At 37.6% G+C, this 19,276-nt stretch overlaps 2 pseudogenes; both read left to right on the plus strand.

Annotated features, from left to right (window-relative positions):
• Positions 1-1,275: 1,275 nt before the first annotated feature.
• On the plus strand, positions 1,276-4,528 carry LOC126726440 (transcription factor bHLH144-like; annotated as a pseudogene).
• A 3,274-nt stretch (positions 4,529-7,802) lies between these two features.
• Positions 7,803-12,152, plus strand: LOC126726441 (uncharacterized; annotated as a pseudogene).
• The last annotated feature ends 7,124 nt before the right edge of the window (positions 12,153-19,276 follow it).

A 19,276-nucleotide genomic window follows, 5' to 3' on the forward strand; every position in this document is an offset into this window, starting at 1 on the left:
TCATACGAACCTTCCAAAACGCATAATTACTTCCATCAAAATATGGAGGTGCATTAAGGGATTGAGACCTATCCATCTCAAAAGGGAGTCAAGGATCACACAAATGGTAATGAAACCAAACAGCAGTGTACCCGCTCTGATACCAATTGAAAGTTCAAAAATGTGTACCAATACACTTTTGAACGTTTAGACCCCCAAAAATTAACTTAACCAACACAAGCAATATGTCAAACAACTATTGTGCGGAAACTTAACATATGCTATAATATGAAATTGGTTAAACAACTATCTAAGCCATAACAAAATTAAACCACAGCAGATAATGTAAAGGCAGAGATAGAGAGGAAGGAAGATGCAAACACAAAGATAACACCCGATGTGTTATCGAAGAGGAAACCGAAGACCTCGGCGAAAAACCTCTCTGCCGCCCTCCAAGCGGTAATCAATCCACTAGAATATACAGCTGGGATACAAGGACAGCAATAGACCCTCCAAGCCTAATCTACCCAGTGCACCTAAGCCCTCCAAGCTTCTTGCTCCAACGAGGTTGCGCCGAACCTTTTTCTTTTCTAGCTTCCCGGATTCCGCTACTAGACCGTAGCATCAACCAATGAAGATTGGCTCCTTCCTAACTGCTTCCCAGAATTCCAAACGACTGTCTCACAGAGATGATAATGGTGAGAACCAGGTTTGGTATAATGCCTCTCAAGGTTTTGACAATGGAGAGGAAGATAGTGAGTAAATTTGAAGAGACTCTAAGGTATAGATTGTGGGTGAAACAATCTGGTTTTTCTTTAGGGTTTCTCTCTCAAAATTCTCTCTGGAAGCTCTCTTTCAATCGTGGGTTAAAGGGGTATTTATACTGGAGAGGAGAGGAATGTGAAACGTCAGGTTTTTCCAAAACAGGGGTGGCTCGCGGCTTGACCTCGCGGCTTGACCAAGTCGCGAGATCCAGTCGCGAGTTAACCGTATGGTCAGTTGTCCTGTTTTGTCCTGTAGTGCTCCAGCTAGCATGACTGTTCATCTTCCAGCATGCTTGGCACGTGTGCAGCTTCTGGCGGCTTGCAGCCGCGAGTCCACCCGCGAGTCCCAGCCGCGACACTCTGTTTTCTTGCACACTCTTGAGCAATCTTCACTCTATCTCACTCACTACCCTTACAACAAACCCACCTAAATACAGGGTTACTAAATGCTGAATTACAAGCAAATTTGGCACGGAATAAAGCCAATTAGATGGTTGAATAAATTCAACCTTACACTGACTATTTCCGACTTTCCGTCAGTTGCTTAAACCTGTTACATAGTCTACTATTTCCGAGTTTTGGGACATTTGGATTTGGGACTGACTGCCTTTGGTTGCATTCATACATAAGAAGGCAATGATAGAGATGAGCATTTAATGGTGGCAGCTCCGTAAGTATTTATTTGGAAAAATAGATTTCTTGTACCAGAATGTCGATACCTTAATTTAATCATCACCTTAGGAACCTTTGTCCAAATGATAATAAAATAATTGCCAGTGCAAAAGTGTGAACTCCATTGTTTCGTGGACTTTTTAATTAAATAGAAAATAGGACTCCAGATGCAGAGTGACCAACATTTTTTCCGCAAAAAGGCAGTGCTCCCTCTTTCGCTTGGAAGAGTATACTGTGGTCCAGGGATTTAATTGAAAAAGGATCCATTTGGAGAATTGGTAGTGGTGAATCAGTCCGGATATACAAAGATGCTTGGTTACCAAGTCTTGAAGGCAGAATCAGCTCCTCGGTTTTGCACCTAGCACCGGAGTCCACTATGGATTCTTTGAAGGCAGAATCATTGATTTGTGCTTTTATCCACCTGAAGCAAAACTTATTAAGTCTCTGACTTTGTGTTCTATCCCACAAACTGACACCTTGGTTTGGAGTTCAAAAAAATCAAGTAGCTACTCTGTGAAGTTAGGGTATAAACTTCTTTGCGAGCTTCATATTCTTGACATGAAACGCCCACAAGCCTCGGATTCTCAGAAAGGTTTCTGGAAAAGCATCCCGAACTTGAAGGTTCCAGGCAAGATAAAGCATTTTCTCTAGAACGCTTGCACTAATTCGCTGCCCACAAAAGAAAACCTATTAAAGCAAAAGATTCTTCATGAATCAGATTGTCCTCGCTACTCTAGAGATTCGGAGACTGTCGTGCATGCTTTATGGAGTTGTGCCTGCATCAAAGTGGTTTGGGAAATGGATTTCAGCTGGGTGGATAGGAGGTCAGTGGCTTTCAATTCTTTCTAGGATGTATTTCAAAAAATCCGAGCCAAACCTGCCTTATTATCTTTATTTGCAACAACGACTTGGTCAATTTGGTATCAAAGAAACAAATCTTGCCTCCAAGAAAATCCCCTGCCCCTTCTCAATATCGTTGGTTTTGCTAAGAACTACCTCAGTGAATTCAAGGGCCTGGACAGTCCCCCTACCCACAGAAGACTGGTTGTTCCTCTTAGGTGGATACCTCCTGCAGCAGGCTTGGTAAAGATAAATTATGGTGGAGCAATGTACAGAGAGTCAGACGAGGTGGGAATAGGTGTGGTAATTCGGAATTGTAAGGGTCAAGTGTTGGCTGCCCTATCTGAGCAAATTATGAAACCTCCAATAGTGGAAATCTTAGAGCTTCGTTTTGCCTGGTGAGCTATCACTTTTACTGCAGAGTCGAGCCATGCTCAATGTGTTTACAAAGGCGATTTTGAATCTGTTGCCAACTCCGTAAAGGGATCAAGCATGGAAAATTCTCGGGGAGGGCATCTCATCAAGGATATCATATCTCATTCAAACTCTTTTTAGAGTATTTCTTTCCCTCACATAGGTCGGCAAGGCAATGTAGTTGCGCATGCTTTAGCCTAGCGAGCGAGACTATCTCTTTCTTCTTTGTATGTTTTTAGACCCCTTAAAACACAATCAGATTAACCTAGTGAGTTAGCCAAGTGATTACTTATTCAAATTATCAAATCTAGGTTAACACAATTATATCATATCATTGTAAAGTGTGGAAAATAAATAATACAACGATATGATAACCCAGGAAAACTAAACCGGTAAAAAACCCGGGGAGGATTTAACCTAGCTATCCTTAAGGTAAAATAGTAGATCCACTATGAAAGAATTGAAGTTTACAAAATAACGACTTAAACAACTAACACCCTATTGCTACCTCAAGTAGGAAACTTACTACCACGACCACATGACAGCTCTGAGTCCACAGACTACCTCTTTCTTGGATTTACAGTAAGCACAAGCACTCACACTTGTATATCCTTAAGCTCTTAAAATAGCAAATGAAACGATCATCAAGCTCTTGACATAATCTTGATCCTTGATAACCCTAGCAACCCTAAAACGTGGCTAGGGTTTTCTGTTTTATACTTAAGGCAAAACATAAAACCCTACACGTCAAATGGGCTTGGGCTAAGTTGGAAAATTCTACAGAAAAACGATATGCACAAGATTTGATCATTCGAGTCTAATTATCGATTGATCGAGCCAGGCAGATTTACACAATAAATCTTGTAGAACACTTAATTCCAACTTTATATAAAAACATACTCGGAGCAAGTCTAAACAAGACTAAAACGTTTTGATCATGGTTTGCCAACATTACAAAATGAAGTTCTAATACATTAGTTCCTAATTTCTTAGAACCTAACATTCTCAAATTTGGTTGGAGTGTGTTCCAATGGATATTAAGTCTTTTGTTTTAGATGATTTTCCCCATTCTTGATTGTTAATACAACAAGTATTCACTTCTCAAAAAAAAAAAAGAAAAAAAAAGTGGGGAATGGTTACATGCACAATCCAATTGCATCTGCCTTTGGTGCAGTTCTAACTCCAACTGCTAAGCACTTGACACCCTTTGATGGTGTTGAATTCAACCTTCTGAGGTCTGTCCAAAGAATTTTATCATCTTTGATCTAACTGATCAACGAAGCCAAGCTATGTTCCACCCTGCAATAGCCCACAAATTTAGTGCTCTTAGTGTAATCATCGTTGCTATGTACGTTGAAGACAATTTTAAGGTAAAAGAAGCTGATCATATAGAAAGAGAAATATCCTCTCCACTAAAAGAAGATTCAGATGATATTGATGCGTTGTTGAGTTTGGAAGAGGATAAGCAAGAAGAATATGATGACGAAGTAGTTAGCATAGCACGGATTGATGAAAATTATCAAACTGCGTCTCCTAATTCTTTCTTGAACTATGGTTCAAAACCAAAGAAGAATAGATTGTCTTTGTTTAATCAGATATCCTCAAGCAGCGGTGATAGCTGCAGTAGTGAAAGGAAACAAAAGAAATTGAAGAAGATGGTGAGGGCACTAAATACTACCTGGTGGCGATCAAATGAATACTGTAGCTATACTAGATGAAGCTGTTAGGTACCTCAAGTCTCTCAAGGTTGAATTATAGAAGCTCGAAGTTAGGGATCTAAAGAATTTGTCTTAAGACTGCCATGGTAAGGGACTGAACTCTGTTTCTAAATTAAGCTTCATGTATTATGTGGGTCTCTCCTGCCTGTCTCATTTGCCTCAAGATGGTATTAAGTTAATAATAATTACAGGTATTCAATACTCATGGTTGTGTAAGAAAATCCTTTATACTTGTATTTTTGGAGTGTATCAGACTAAAGATGAGACCAACAAGATCAGGGAGCTAGAGTAGGAAGGAAAAAGGTTGATCAAGTCAAAATAGAGTAGTAAAATGACAGCTTAGTTGTATTAGTTTTATTGTATATACAATATGTACTTTAGTAGATGAATTGTTTTACTTAAGTGATGACACGTGAGAGAGTTTGTTAGTGGACGTGTGAAGATTGGTTTCAAGTTAGTTACTTATGTTTCTGTAGTTAGGTAGTTACTTGGTTCATTGCTTGTATATATATACAAATTTGTACTCAGTCTTTCTAATTAATGAAAATACAATTTTTCTCTCCTTCATTTCGTGATATGGTAACAGCCAAATCTTTCTAGGGTTTTGCATTTCTTTTAGTTCAATTTTCTTTCTCAATTTTTCTCAAGAAAGTCAGTCTATTTTTTATTCTTGAGAAAATTTTTATTCTTGTTACACAGCCTTTGACAGGTGGAGAAAATTACTCAGCCTATGCTCGAGCTGTGAGGAAATTTTTTCTCACTAAGAACAAGTTAGGGTTCATCGATGGGACTTTGACTCTCTCATCACCATTGGTATCTACTCTCTCAACTATACAAGCATGGATCAGGTGTGACAATATGGTGGGCACATGGTTAACCAACTCAGTCTCACCAAAGCTTCAAGAAAGTATCATTTATGAAGACACTGCCTTAGAGATCTGGAATGATTTGAAGAATCGTTTTGCTCAAACTAATGGACCAAGGGTTTTCAATCTTCAAAAGGAAATTTTAGAACTTCATCAAGGTGAGATGTCTGTCACTGATTTCTTTGCTCAGTTGAAGGTGTTTTGGGATCAATTGCAAAACCTTAGTCCATTTCCTTCATGCACTTGTGGAAAATATGTTTGCAATATTAACAAGTGGCTCATTGATTTACAAGTTAGAGAGTTTGTGATGAAGTTTTTCATGAGATTCAATGATTCTTACTCCCAAGTTAGGACTCAACACTAGCTTATGGATTCAATTCCTTCTCTTAGTAAGGTTTACTCTTTGTTAATTCAAGAGGACACACAAAGATCAGTTCCTAATGCTTCTATTGCTAAGGTTGATTCCACTGTTTTAGCTATCAAAATGTCAAATGATAATCATGGTACAAATCTTGCAAGTACTAGTTCTGGTGGCAAAGGAAAGGACAGACCAGTTTGCACTCACTGTGCAAGACTGATCACACAGTGGATAAATGCTATAAATTGCATGGTTTTCCACCAGGGTTTAAGTTCAAGAACAAACCCTCCATGGCACATCAAGTCTCTTCAGAATTCTTGCCTCTTACTTCTCCAACGCATCACCAGAATTCTACCTTCACACCTGAACAATGCCAACAACTTCTTGCTTTGTTTGGTGCTTCAAACTCATTTCTTGCAATACCATCTCAGGCCAAAGAAACCTCAGTGGCTAATGTGGCATCTTCCAATTTTGCAAGTGTGCCAATGACAGGTATTGATCTCTCACATAGTGTTTTTTCTACACAAGTGATCAATAGAAGGGCTTATGATAGGTGTACTTGGGTATTTGATACTGGAGATACTGACCATTTTGTCTGTTCAGTTGATTTGTTAACTTCAATTATTGCTACAATGCAATCCTTGGTTTAATTGCCTAATGGGGAATCAGCACAAGTCACTCACATTGGCACTGTTATTCTTTCTTCTTCCCTCACTCTCATTAATGTTTTTTGTGTTCCTTCCTTTAGTTTTAATTTGTTATCTGTTAGTACCCTTACACATTCTCAACCCTATCTATTAGTATCCTTTAGGTTTCCACTTACTGTTTTATCCAAGACCTTTTATCTTGGAAAACAATTGGGTGGGTAAGGTAGTTGATGGCTTGTACTTGTTGTAGTGTGACAGTCTCTAGCATACTCCTGCTTCTTCACTTGCTGATTTCTTGATCAATCACAAGTTCAATGATGCTTCTTCACTTGTAACAGTAGATGATTAACAAGTTGTGGGATGTCATGATAGTGTTGGGCTATTGGGGAAACACCACTTTTGGAACTTAAAAAGCTCTAAGCAATGGGTTTTATTTATTTCATTTTATTTTTATTTTTAGCCCCAGCAAGTAGTGGTTATTTTATCATCTTCCCCATAAATAGGATTAAGCTTCAACTTGGGTTGGTATTTTATATGATAGTGCAGACATAGTAGCATATTCCTCTTCCATTTATCTCATGTTCGCTTTGTTTTTCCCTCTACCTTTTCTTAAACTTACAATTTTTCGTCTTAAATGGGGTACAGGTTTTCTTCTCCAGAATCAGACTTGCAGGGTTGGGTAGGAAATGAAAGTTTTGAGAATCAGGTCCAACAGATGCAAGAACCTAAAATAAGGTTCGCACTAAACTTTCTTTTGCAATTTTCAAATTAAATATGGCCTCTTATTTGAAGATAATTAGTTTCCCGAGTGCCACCACATTCATTTGCCATTCACCAATTATCATAATCTTAGTTTGCTTATTGCAATATGAGGATATAATGTCTTCTAGATTTACTATGCTAGGCTTATATTCATTAACTAACTTGAAGAAGTTTTTCATCCATATTCCTTATCATTACCACTGTATCCTTGCACATAATGGATTTGAACCTTTTTCAATAATCTCATATAAAAAGGATTGTTCAAAGTGCCTACATGTAAGAACTTTGGAGTCACAATTGCTTAGGTAGATGTCAGGCTTAATTATCAAAAGTCAATTCATTAAGGGTAGTTATATGTTTATACTATGTAGTAATTCTTTTGTCTTCTAAAATTATTAGTACTTATCAGAGAAAATAATAAGAGAACTTTTATAGCAATGGATTTAAATATATATGTATTGCATTCATGTAGCCTAAGTTTAGTTATCATTTTCAAGTCGTAGTACCTTCAAGTAAACTAAATAGTTTTAATATTTATTTAACTATCCTGTGCATCACATGCGTTAGCAACAAATGTGTATATATATATATATATATATAGTCCTGAGGTTTATCACTAGTGTATTCCTATGTGCGATGTTGTTTTTTTGGTTTTTGGTCTCATAAAATCTAATGGACCCATAATAAGAAAGTGGGTTTGATTTTCAGATTAAAATTGGGTTGGACTTGGGTATGTGAGCACAAAGTTCTTTGTCCGTAATACAGGTATTCTGAGAAGAGAGAGACCCCTAGGAGCAGAGGCTGAGAGGCAGTGTTGGTTGCTGGAGACTGGAGTGAGTAGACTCATCCATAGCTGTTGGCTTAATTGTATTTTGAAAACTTAAGACTTTGAAGTAGAAAAGAGCTTAGCTTGAGACACAGAGAGATATCAGACATGGTGGGGCTTGTTGGGAGACTGTGGAACTTACAATATAAGAACATAGTGAAAGAAGCATCGGGAAAAACCCTTGCAGTGGCAAAGTTCTTCTATGTACTCCACGTCACCAACACCTACCTCTGCACCTTTACCCTCGTAAAACATTTTTCCTTAAACTTTACTAAACATGTTTTAGAAAGAAATGATAATAATTGAGTGGTTGCAGGCCTATGGTCCCAGCATGGTCCTGACCTTCAATCTAACCGGCAATATGTTCCTGGCGGAGCGGCTTTCCATCAAATTTGGCAAAGTGGGCCCCAGAGATATTGTCCTCTTACGCTTTCCTGAATCTCCTCGAAAAGTCATGGTGAAGCGCATGTTGGGATTGGAGTCTCATTCTGTCACCTATGTTGTTGACCCCATGAAAAGTGATAGATGTGACACTATTGTGGTATCTATTACCATTCATCACTTTAACTTTGTTCTTTTGGAATTTGGATTTTGTTGCTAAAGCTTTTAGTTATAGATTATGCTTTGTTATTGCTAGTGTTAGTATTGTCATAGGTTCCAAAGGGACATGTTTAGGTAGAGGGAGACAACATTTATAATTCCAGAGATTGAAGACAATTTGGTCCTGTTCCCTATGGCCTCCTTGAAGGCAAAGTATTCTGTAAGGTGACTACATTTCTTTCTTTAGCCCATTTAATGTTGAATTTTGATGCTGTTAATTGTACTTTGTCTTTGTCCCAGCAAGAAAACAAAAGGAGGGTATAATTTAAGTTATTTTTCTGTTAAGAAATTCTGTTCTTTTGGCAATGGAACGTATGGTAATCGCCTATGATTTTCTTTCAATTTACATTTGGGGGCAAATTGAAAGTGATGCTCAATTAAGTTCCTGTCAGTGCATATGGTTTTGTTGTCAAAGATAGTGTGATTAAGTGTACATTTTTTCTACATTGGTTTTTGATGAATTTACTAGGCCTAAATCATGGATGGTACATTTCTAATTGACAATTTTTTTAGGGATCAATAATAGGGAAGATTTATTAGCAAGATGAGAAACCTAGAATATGCCATTCTGAAATTCTAGTTGATAGAACTAGCATATGCATTAAATTTAATGAAAACTATGAAGATATAACTTAGCATTGAAGAATGTTTGGATAGGTGGGCTTAAAGATAGAAAACAGAAGTCAAAAGTAGAAGTGAAGAACTACTTAAAATTAGTAACCAATTAATACCTTTATTGTGTGTTTGGTTAGAGGATTTGGAAAGGGAATTTGAGGGAGAGCCAGAATTTGAGGAATGGAATTTTATAATTCCTTTGTTTTGCTTGATAAAACAATAAGGTGCAAATTAATGGGGGAAATAAAAATGGGGTTTGCGGGGGTGACAAATCCTGGGTTTAAATCCAATCAAAATAAGCGTAATTTGATAGATTCACTGAACGTGGGATTTTCTTCTGAGCGCACCAAATCTAAATTGCCTTTAAGCATGATCAACACATCCATCTTATCTATGGTGATCCTAACCACCTTATCTCTATTTATCCCTTGCTCTTCACTAAAGATTCATCGTAAGCCTCAATTATACAAATTTCGTCCTCATAGTTACTTGGGGTAAGTCTCAGGTCTTGTTATGTTGTTTGATTATATGGATCATTGTATTTTTTTTTTTTTCTCTATTGTGGTGTGGATTCTTTATTAATGAAACCTCAAAAGATGATATAGTGTAGATTTCTAGCACATGCAATATTTGTTCTGAATAGGTATTTTCAAAGGCGGTAAAAAAAAAGTACTACCTGGATTTTATGTTTTGAATGTATATTTTGGATCAGAATGGTTTGGATGGATCTGAAGCTTTTTGTCTGGAAATCATTCTCTTGTAAAATTTATTTTTGAATAGGTGTTTTTTTTTTTTTTTTTTAAATGGGTATATGTGTTCTTAATGGGTAAAATTTGTAAAAAGATTGTTGTATGATTCTTTGTTCTTGATATTCATTTTATCAATTTCAATCAATAGCAATCCTTGTACAATTTCAATTGTTATATATGGATTGCTGAGCAATCAAGAAAAGCTCAGAGTAGCTGGATAAAGATTGAGAGGATGAGAGGCAATGCAAGACGTATGTAAGAAAAACATACATGCGTCTTGTCATGAATTCTATGTAGCTTTGGAAGTTCACCAACTCAAGCAAAGATGGAGAAAAAACTTCTAGGATGAGGAAGCATCAACTAACAGAAGGATTTATGTAGTTGATTCAACATAGTTGAGATTACACATAAAATGCACTTGTCCACACTCTACACAGTATCAATATGAAGTGCATGGTAAATCATTGCATTCGGGACAAGAGAATTTGATATGATATATGTGCGAATAACACCAATAACCTCTTTAGCTCACTTTATACTCATGGTGTAACAATTATAATGCTAATGTTCTAGTTGGCTGGTTCTGGTCTAGAAAGCACAGACGCGGCTAGGAGGGTGACGCACCTGAGTCTGACGAGGCCCAACATGGGAAGCGGCGTCTGATGCGGTTGCCCGCGTGTTAGTGCCATGTCTGAGTTTTTTTTTTTTTTTTTTTTTTTTTTTTTTTTTTTTTTTTTTTTTTTTTTCTAGAATTCATGTCGACGCGGCTTGATTCGCGCCAAATCGGCTTTGATTCGCGCGAACTGGGCTGATTCAACCAGAATCGGGCCATATCGGCCGGCGACCAAAACGGCCAAAACAAGCCGAAATCGGCCTTGAATCTAGCCGAAAAAGCCGAAATTCTCACCTGAAAGGCATAGTAATGTGTTTCTTGCATTCTTCTTTCTTTGTTTTGTGAATGAAGGCATAGTAATGTGTTTTTTAAGAATATTTTAATAGTAAAAATATATAGAAAATATAAATAAAAATATTTTTAATAATTTTTTAATCACCGAGTCCCGCCACACCAGCACCCTACTTTTTCAAAAATTGCGGAGTCCCGCACCCGCACCCAAGTCCCAAAACGCATCTGTGCTTCTTAAGTTCTGGTTCACCTTAATGAAAATCAGTGAATTTGCAAAGTCTTGGTTTCTGAAGTCCTAAGCCTAGGAGGATGATTGCTTAAATTTCTACATGTATTTTATGTTTTGGATGGATATTTTGGATCAGAATGGTTTGGATGGATCTGAAGCTTTTTGTCTGGAAATCATTCTCTTGTAAAATTTATTTCTGAATAGGATTTTTTTTTTTTTTTTTTTTAATAAAAGAAAGGGTATATATGATGTTCTGAATGGGTAAAATTTGTAAAAAGATTGTTTTATGGTTCTTTGTTCTTGATATTCATTTTATCAATTTCACCAATAGCAATCCTTGTACAACTTCAGTTTTTATATATGGAATGCTAAGCTATCAAGTAAAGTTCAGAGTAGCTGGATAAAGACTAAGATGGATGAGACTTGAGAGGCAATGCAAGACATATGTAAGAAAAACATACATGCAGTCTTGTAATGAATTCTACATAGCTTTAGAAGTTCACCAATTCAAGACAAGATGAACAAAAGACTTATAGGATGACGAAGCATCAAGTGAAAGAAGGATTTATGTGGTCAATTCAACATAGTTCAGATTCCACATAAAATGCACTTGTCCACACTCTACGCAGCATCCATATGAAGTGCATGGTAAATCATTGCATTTGGGACGAGAATTTGATGTGATCTATGTGTGAATAACCTGATAAGATCATATACCTCACTTTATACTAATGCTTTAACAGTTATAATGCTAATGTTCTGATTGGCTGGTTCACCTTAATGAAAATCAGTGAAATTGTCAGAGTCTTGGTTTCTTGAGTCCTAAGCCTAGGGGGATAATTGCATAAAGTTGACAGCCAGTTGCAGAAGCCATTGGTTATAGCCTTTAATTGAAGTCCTGAAAGTATGGACAGCTAATGAAATATTTGTTATTATTATTCTTATTATCCCCAACATTTGAGTGGGTGATTGAAACTGTTATCAAGATGTATCAAGTTCATGTTCATGTCATGACCTGTAGGACTTTAATGTCACTGGTTGGTGTTTGATATTCAACCCTTCATAATTATCATCCTGAAAATATCACTGTCAATCTGTTAAATTTTATCATTGCAAAGTTGTAGATATGTGTTCATTTGTATGTAGATATGGCCTCCTAAAGAATTTGGATCACTGATGAAGAGCAGAATGAAGGATCCAGATTTATAAGGTACTTTTCTTGAGAATTCATGCTCTTAATGTTCCATTTAGGTGTACATTTACCTAAACTTGATTTATCATTGCTCATGTGCTAATTTATGAGAGCTCTTTGTAAAGAAAAGGGGCAAAACCATTTTATGTGCTTTGTCATAGTACACTTATTCCCTCCTTGTATAAGTGTTTGAGTGGTCTTTCGCCCTTGGCACAAGTGATATAAATTCTGTTGTAGATATATTGATTTTCTCTCTCTTCATACGTAAGGATCATGTAATTCTCTAGGGGAACTTTGTGTGCACACTTGTGCATAATGTTTCTCCACTAATATAATGGAATATTATTACTTATAAAAAGAAAGGCACTTGATTACTACATATCCTAATTCTAATGGCCTTTGCCATATAATCATTAACTCATTTCACAAAGTGGCCAAATTTTCTTTTTGTGAATAGCACATTGTGTCGGTTTGGGTTTTAATACATTCATGGTTGAGTAGAGTGAAGTGTGTGAGAGAATGAAAGGAGATTAGTATATCTTAATTATGTTACCTTATTAATTACATGAATTATGTGAAGCTATGTATATTCAAAGAAGAGCCTTATGTGGTTTCTCACTCTAAATTGTTGCTCTTATCTTGATCAGGCTTTGTGGTGGATGCTACTTAGCTTTACAATACTAATAACAAGTTACCTTTGGTGTCTTTTCCTGGACTTATGTCCTAATTAGCTAAGACTAAAAAAGTAAGCACTTCTACAGTTCAATCAACTGTCTTTCTGTGTTATAGAGCTTTTTTTCTTTTCCTTTTTTGGTCCTATGATATTCAATATCTTTCAGGCTTAAATATTTGGTTCAAACCTTAATTTTGCAATATATTGTCTACATTACCTAATGATTCATTTGCTGTTTTCTGTTTTTTCTTGTTTCATTCCAATTAATCCAATGAATTGCAACCTTGTGATTTATTTTATTTTTATTGGGTGGGGCTCTTTTTGGTTGCTACTGCAAAGATGTGTGGATGGAAACCGAAAAGTGATTGGAAAAAAAAAAAGGTTTTGGGGAGGTCTATCTAGAAATGGTGAGAAGTAGTTTATTTATGGCTTAGTTTGTGTCAAAATTTCAAGTCAAGGAAAACTTTAACAGAGAGAGAGAGAGAGAGAGAGAGAGAGAGAGAGAGAGAGAGAGAGAGAGAGAGAGAGAGAGAGAGAGAGAGAGAGAGAGAGAGAGAGAGAGAGAGAGAGAGAGAGAGAAAGAGAGAGTGATGTACAATTAACGATTATAGATACATTGTGATCTTGAAGTCCAGGAGGTTTTTGAAGTTGGTTTTCTTAACAATATTTTTACTTGTTTGGAATAAGGTTTAATTGATTGCAGTCATAATTGATTAAAACTTAATACACTGACTATATCCTTTGAAAGTTCAAAAACGTGTACAAAACACCTTTGAACGTTTAGATCCCCAAAAATACAACTTAACCAACTCAAGCAATATGTCAAACAACTAGTGTGCGGAAACTTAACACATGCTATAATATGAAATTGGTTATAAACTATCTAAGCCTTATCAAAATAAAACCACAGCAGATAATGTAAAGGCAGAGATAGAGAGGAAGGAAGATGCAAACACACAGACAACACGAGATGTGTTATCGAAGAGGAAACCGAAGTCCTCGGCGAAAAACCTCTCTGCCGCCCTCCAAGCGGTAATCAATCCACTAGAATATACAGCTGGGATACAAGGACAGCAATAGACCCTCCAAGCCTAATCTACCCAGTGCACCTAAGCCCTCCAAGCTTCTTGCTCCAACGAGGTTGCGCCGAACCTTTTTCTTTTCTAGCTTCCCGGATTCCGCTACTAGACCGTAGCATCAACCAATGAAGATTGGCTCCTTCCTAACTGCTTCCCAGAATTCCAAACGACTATCTCACAGAGATGATAATGGTGAGAACCAGGTTTGGTATAATGCCTCTCAAGGATTTGACAATGGAGAGGAAGAGAATTGAGGAATATGATGAGACTCTAAGGTATAGATTGTGGGTGAAGTAATCTGATTTTTCTTTAGGGTTTCTCTCTCAAAATTCTCTCTGGAAGCCCTCTTTCAATCGTGGGTTAAAGGGGTATTTATACTGGAGTGGGAGAGGAATGTGAAACGTCAGGTTTTGGCAAAACAGGGGTGGCTCGCGGCTTGACCTCGCGGCTTGACCAAGTCGCGAGATCCAGTCGCGAGTTAACCGTATGGCCAGTTGTCCTGTTTTGTCCTGTAGTGCTCCAGCTAGCATGACTGTTCATCTTCCAGCATGCTTGGCACGTGTGCAGCTTCTGGCGGCTTGCAGCCGCGAGTCCACCCGCGAGTCCCAGCCGCGGCTCTCTGTTTTCTTGCACACTCTTGAGCAATCTTCACTCTATCTCACTCACTACCCTTACAACAAACCCACCTAAATACAGGGTTACTAAATGCTGAATTACAAGCAAATTTGGCACGGAATAAAGCCAATTAGATGGTTGAATAAATTCAACCTTACAATCTCCCCCTTTGGCTATTCCGTGACAAAACCCTAAAACAGACTCTAGACTTAATATGTGAGTTGGGAACAGTTGAACAAAACTCACTCACACCTAACTCTAGAAGCTGTGAAGCACTTGAATCATATGAACATAATACTCCTGAAACACAACAATACACCATGATCATTGTAAGCAGAAAATTATAAATGCATATGAAACAGGCAATATGTGATCAAGCAAAGATGGAGTTAATAAACAAACCATGGCTTGATCAACCAAGTGAACACCACAAGGTAGTGATCACAGTGCTCATTCACACTTGGAATGAACACAAGGACATACAAGTTAACAAGCACAAGGCAAGACACTTGTATGCTCAACACTCAACCAATGCATAGCACACAAGGCATATGCATCTAGGAACAATCCTACAAGGGCACAAGAGTGACAGTACAAAAACCAAAATGCAGAACATTTAGATTAAAGTACTGATTTCAACATAGCATAAAGGCTGCACTTAAGCAAGGTACATACCATAAAGCCTACAAACTATGCATAAAACATTAACCCTAAAAGCTTACAAAAGCACATGGGTACAAACCAACAACATCCTGAATAACATCATCAAAATATATTAAAGTTTAAACCAAGAGTATATGAAATGAGTTAGAAACAGCTATACACCAAAACACAGTGTATCAAAACCATAAAAACACTAAAAGTACCCAAATCATAAACATATATAAACAAAGTTTCTGTTTTTGGCAACTCCCCCTCAACTAATTACTCCCCCTTAAGAGCTGCTTTTCTGCTTCTCAATCATCAATGAACTTCTCCCCCTTTTTGATAGGAATGGCCAAAGGGTCACTAGTCATGCTGAGTTGTGAAGCTGTCAAGTGTAGCAGCCAAGACATCAATCTGGTCTTGCATGGCTCTCATCCTGTCAGAGTGCTCAGTTTGGACTGCCCTGATCCCATCAAGCCTTTCCAGAATGATCTGGAAAGCATCTGGAGGTGTGTCTGTAGAAGTTGAAGCTCTGTGTCTTTTGCCACTCCTCCTAGGTGTTGAGGATGATGCAAGCCCTGCTGCCTCTGCTTCAGTCTTCATTGGGACAGCCTCTCCTTCATCACCTTCATCTTCTTCTCCTGGAAGCCTAACACTTATCCTTTTGCAGGTAAGCTTGTTGATTGCAGAGGGTGTGGACATGGGACTGATGTCTTGAGGGATTGGAACACCCTTACTTCTAAAAATCCTCATTAGCAAACTGGGAAAGATCAATTTAGGCCTAGAGGTTGTTCTAGTCTCATCCACAATGGTGTCATAAATGTGGGAACTTATGTCTATGAAGTTCTTTTCTTTGAGATCCATCAGAAAGACTGCTCTAGCACAATTGATTGTAGTCAATTTCTTAATGGGATAGAGGTTGAACATCATAATTATTGTAAGGCACCTCATGTCCACTGGAAAGGCAGTGGTATTCAAACATTTCCCTTCTCTCTGCCCACCTATCCTTTGTTGAACTGTATCAATAGAAACACTCCTATCCTTGTAATTGATAAATTCCTCATCATCTAATCCTTCAAGCCCTAATGCATCATCTATGACATGAGCATCCAAGACAAATTCTTTACCCCTCACCCAGCAACTTAATTCATTATCCTTTATCACAGCATTTGAGTAAAATTCCCTAATTAAGGGTTCACACACAACAGGGAAACCACCCAGAAGCTTTTCCCATCCTCTTCCTTCAAAACAGCTGGGAATAAATGTTTGCCTTAAGTCCTCCAAATCTACAAATCTCTCTTGAATGATTCCTGCATTCAAGAAGTTATCCTTGTATCTCTCAAAGTGGTGAACTGGCCTAAACAGTTTAGAATCCATCTTTAATCTTTTGTCAGCCTTCTTTGCAGTAGATTTCTTCTTCTGAGGTGAGGGAGCCATCTGTGAACAATCAGAAAAGGCCACAACAACATAGAGCAATATATGTGCATAACCAGTCAGTACCATGTAATTAACAAAGAGATATCAACCATACAAATGAACTTTAAAAACTTAAACAACAAGCTACTCAGTTCAAACACATGGATAAACCAAGCCTAGGATAGGAAACACATGAACAACATGGTGAAACTATCCTAAAGGCAGATAAATGACATTGAGATAGATAATGGAAAAATGATATGACACACAAACAGTATATTGAGCCTAACAGAAGCTTCCCACAGATTAACACACTAAAACATGCAAATATAGCACAGTAAAACTCACAACCTCAAAATGAACCAATAGAAACAACTCAACAGCTCAAAGTTCAGATTAAAATAAAAGAAACACTCAGCTAAGCACAAGATGAAGAGTAATAAGGATATGACAATCATCACCACAAACTATAGTAACAGCAACCACAAGCTAAGCATGAACAAGGAGCATAAACCGAAACAAAAACCCATTTCAAAAACACAATCATATGCGAAAAATCAAAGGGTAAAAGCACAAAATCAAGTAGAAAAGAGTGTAAAACAGAAAACCCATACCTGTAACTTGACGATTTTGAGCTACAAGAGTGCAACACTAGAGATTGGAAAAGGGAGCACGGAGCGTTTGGGAGGGAGAGAGTTTAGAGAGAAGATGAACAGTCACAAAAATTCGAGGGAAAACTGAAAAAGTTTAAAAACTGCTCCTGTTTCTGCAAAACACGCGATTTTCACGACTTGATTAAGTCACCACACAGTCGCCAGCTCAAGCTGCCAAAGTACTCAAGAACAAAATTTTGAAAAATTTTTCTAAGTGTTTTTCGCGACTGGAAGGTCTACCCGCGAGTGAGTCGTGAGCTGAGCCGCGAAAATCTCTGAGTGAACCTCGCGACTGGGCCTTCCACTCGCGAACAAGTCGCCAAAAATGAACAGCGAAGATGCGACTGAGGCTCGCGACTGAGCCGCCAAAACAGGGCAAAACAGTATTTTTGAAATTTTCAGATTTTTCAAACAAAATACTTTCCAAAAACACCTAAAACACACAAAAATCTTTTTGTGCTTGAATTAACAAATATTGAGCATGTGAAAACATATTTTATCAAGTACAATCACACAAATGAATATGGCATTTATTGAACATAAACTTGTGTGTTGTGTGTGGATATCAATAATGAGATAGTCCTTTGACTAATGTGAAGCTTCAATGATCAATTCAATCAAGGCATACACAATTAGCACTAGATCATGTGACCAATCTCAATTATAGAAATATGAATATATGACCTCCCACACATCTTGATAACATAACTTGGAGCTTTTTATTTGACTCCACTTTCAATCATAACAACTGATCTTTTTGATCTTTTGAGGCAATCATCTCTCATTGTGAGAGGGATATATAACATTTCTCTTTGAAGAACAGGCCTTTGGCCTTTTTGAATGAACATTCACTTTTAATATAAGGTCGCTTACCCTTTTTCCTAGTCAAATACTAGAATGTGCGACAGGCTTTTGCAGCTCAATATCTCTTTTCATTTGGAGATTTACATTTGGTGTGCTCTTTTTAGCAAAACAAAAATAAAAAGTGGGAAGATATATAGACACAAGTCTATGCATGTCTCAAGATCAACATAACCATTCACTAATCATTCATGACAAGTTTGAAGATCTATTTACAACAATCACATAGATTTCAAGATTTTTCCCACAGTGATATGAGTGCAAGAAAACAAGCAATGCTCGAAAATGCACAAAGCCATTAGCACAAAGGTACAAGGCAAAACAAGTTTTGAGACAAAACTCAACAAAGTCAATCAAGCTTTTTGATTTTCTAATTTTTATGTGATTTTTGGATTTTTGACACAAGAAACAAAAAGATTGATAAAACAGAATTAAGAAATATTCACAAGAAGACAAGCAAACAACCAACATCAAAAACAGCAAAACAAATCAAACAAGCACTGTCGCAAAGCATAGGAAGTATTAATGCATGGACATGTTGTAATGCTTATGCATGAGTACCCTTATTCACCCGCACGTCACTTGCGTTTGGGGTGATTTCCTTATAGGATTGGGTACGGGGGTTAAGGCTTTCAAACCTTCATGAGAAGCTTTCCAAGCAGTTGGTGAATGCACCAATCATCTTCATCACGTTCATCATTCCGGGATCTCCATTTTGATCTCTAGATTGATCTCCTGCCCAAATTCTCCTATCAATTCTGGGTCCTCCTGACCTTTGAGGAGTTGCACTGTTCTTTGCTCTCAGCTTTTGGCAATTTGGTCGAGTATGCCCTTGAAGTCCGCAATAATGGCACACATAAGTTCCTCTAGGACCTCTATGTGGTCGTGGACGTGACTTGGCACGGGATTCAGACCTGCCCACAGACTGATTACGATGATTCAGCATCCGTTGGTCCACCACATTCTTCTTCTCATCCACCTCGAGCTTCACACCAGTAAGGTCAGCTACAACTGGATCTTTGGCCTTTACAAACTTCACTTCTTTAGTGACATTTCCAGATGAACTACTTCCTCCGGTATATCCCAGTCCGGATTTGTCTGAAAAGCTCTTTTGAGATGATATAACATCATCTAGCTTCTTGGTGGTGACCCTCTCTATTTTAACATTTGCTTGCACAACCTCATTCTCAAGAAATCTC

Source organism: Quercus robur, chromosome 5 (assembly GCF_932294415.1).
Source record: "Quercus robur chromosome 5, dhQueRobu3.1, whole genome shotgun sequence".
NCBI classification, from domain to species: domain Eukaryota; kingdom Viridiplantae; phylum Streptophyta; class Magnoliopsida; order Fagales; family Fagaceae; genus Quercus; species Quercus robur.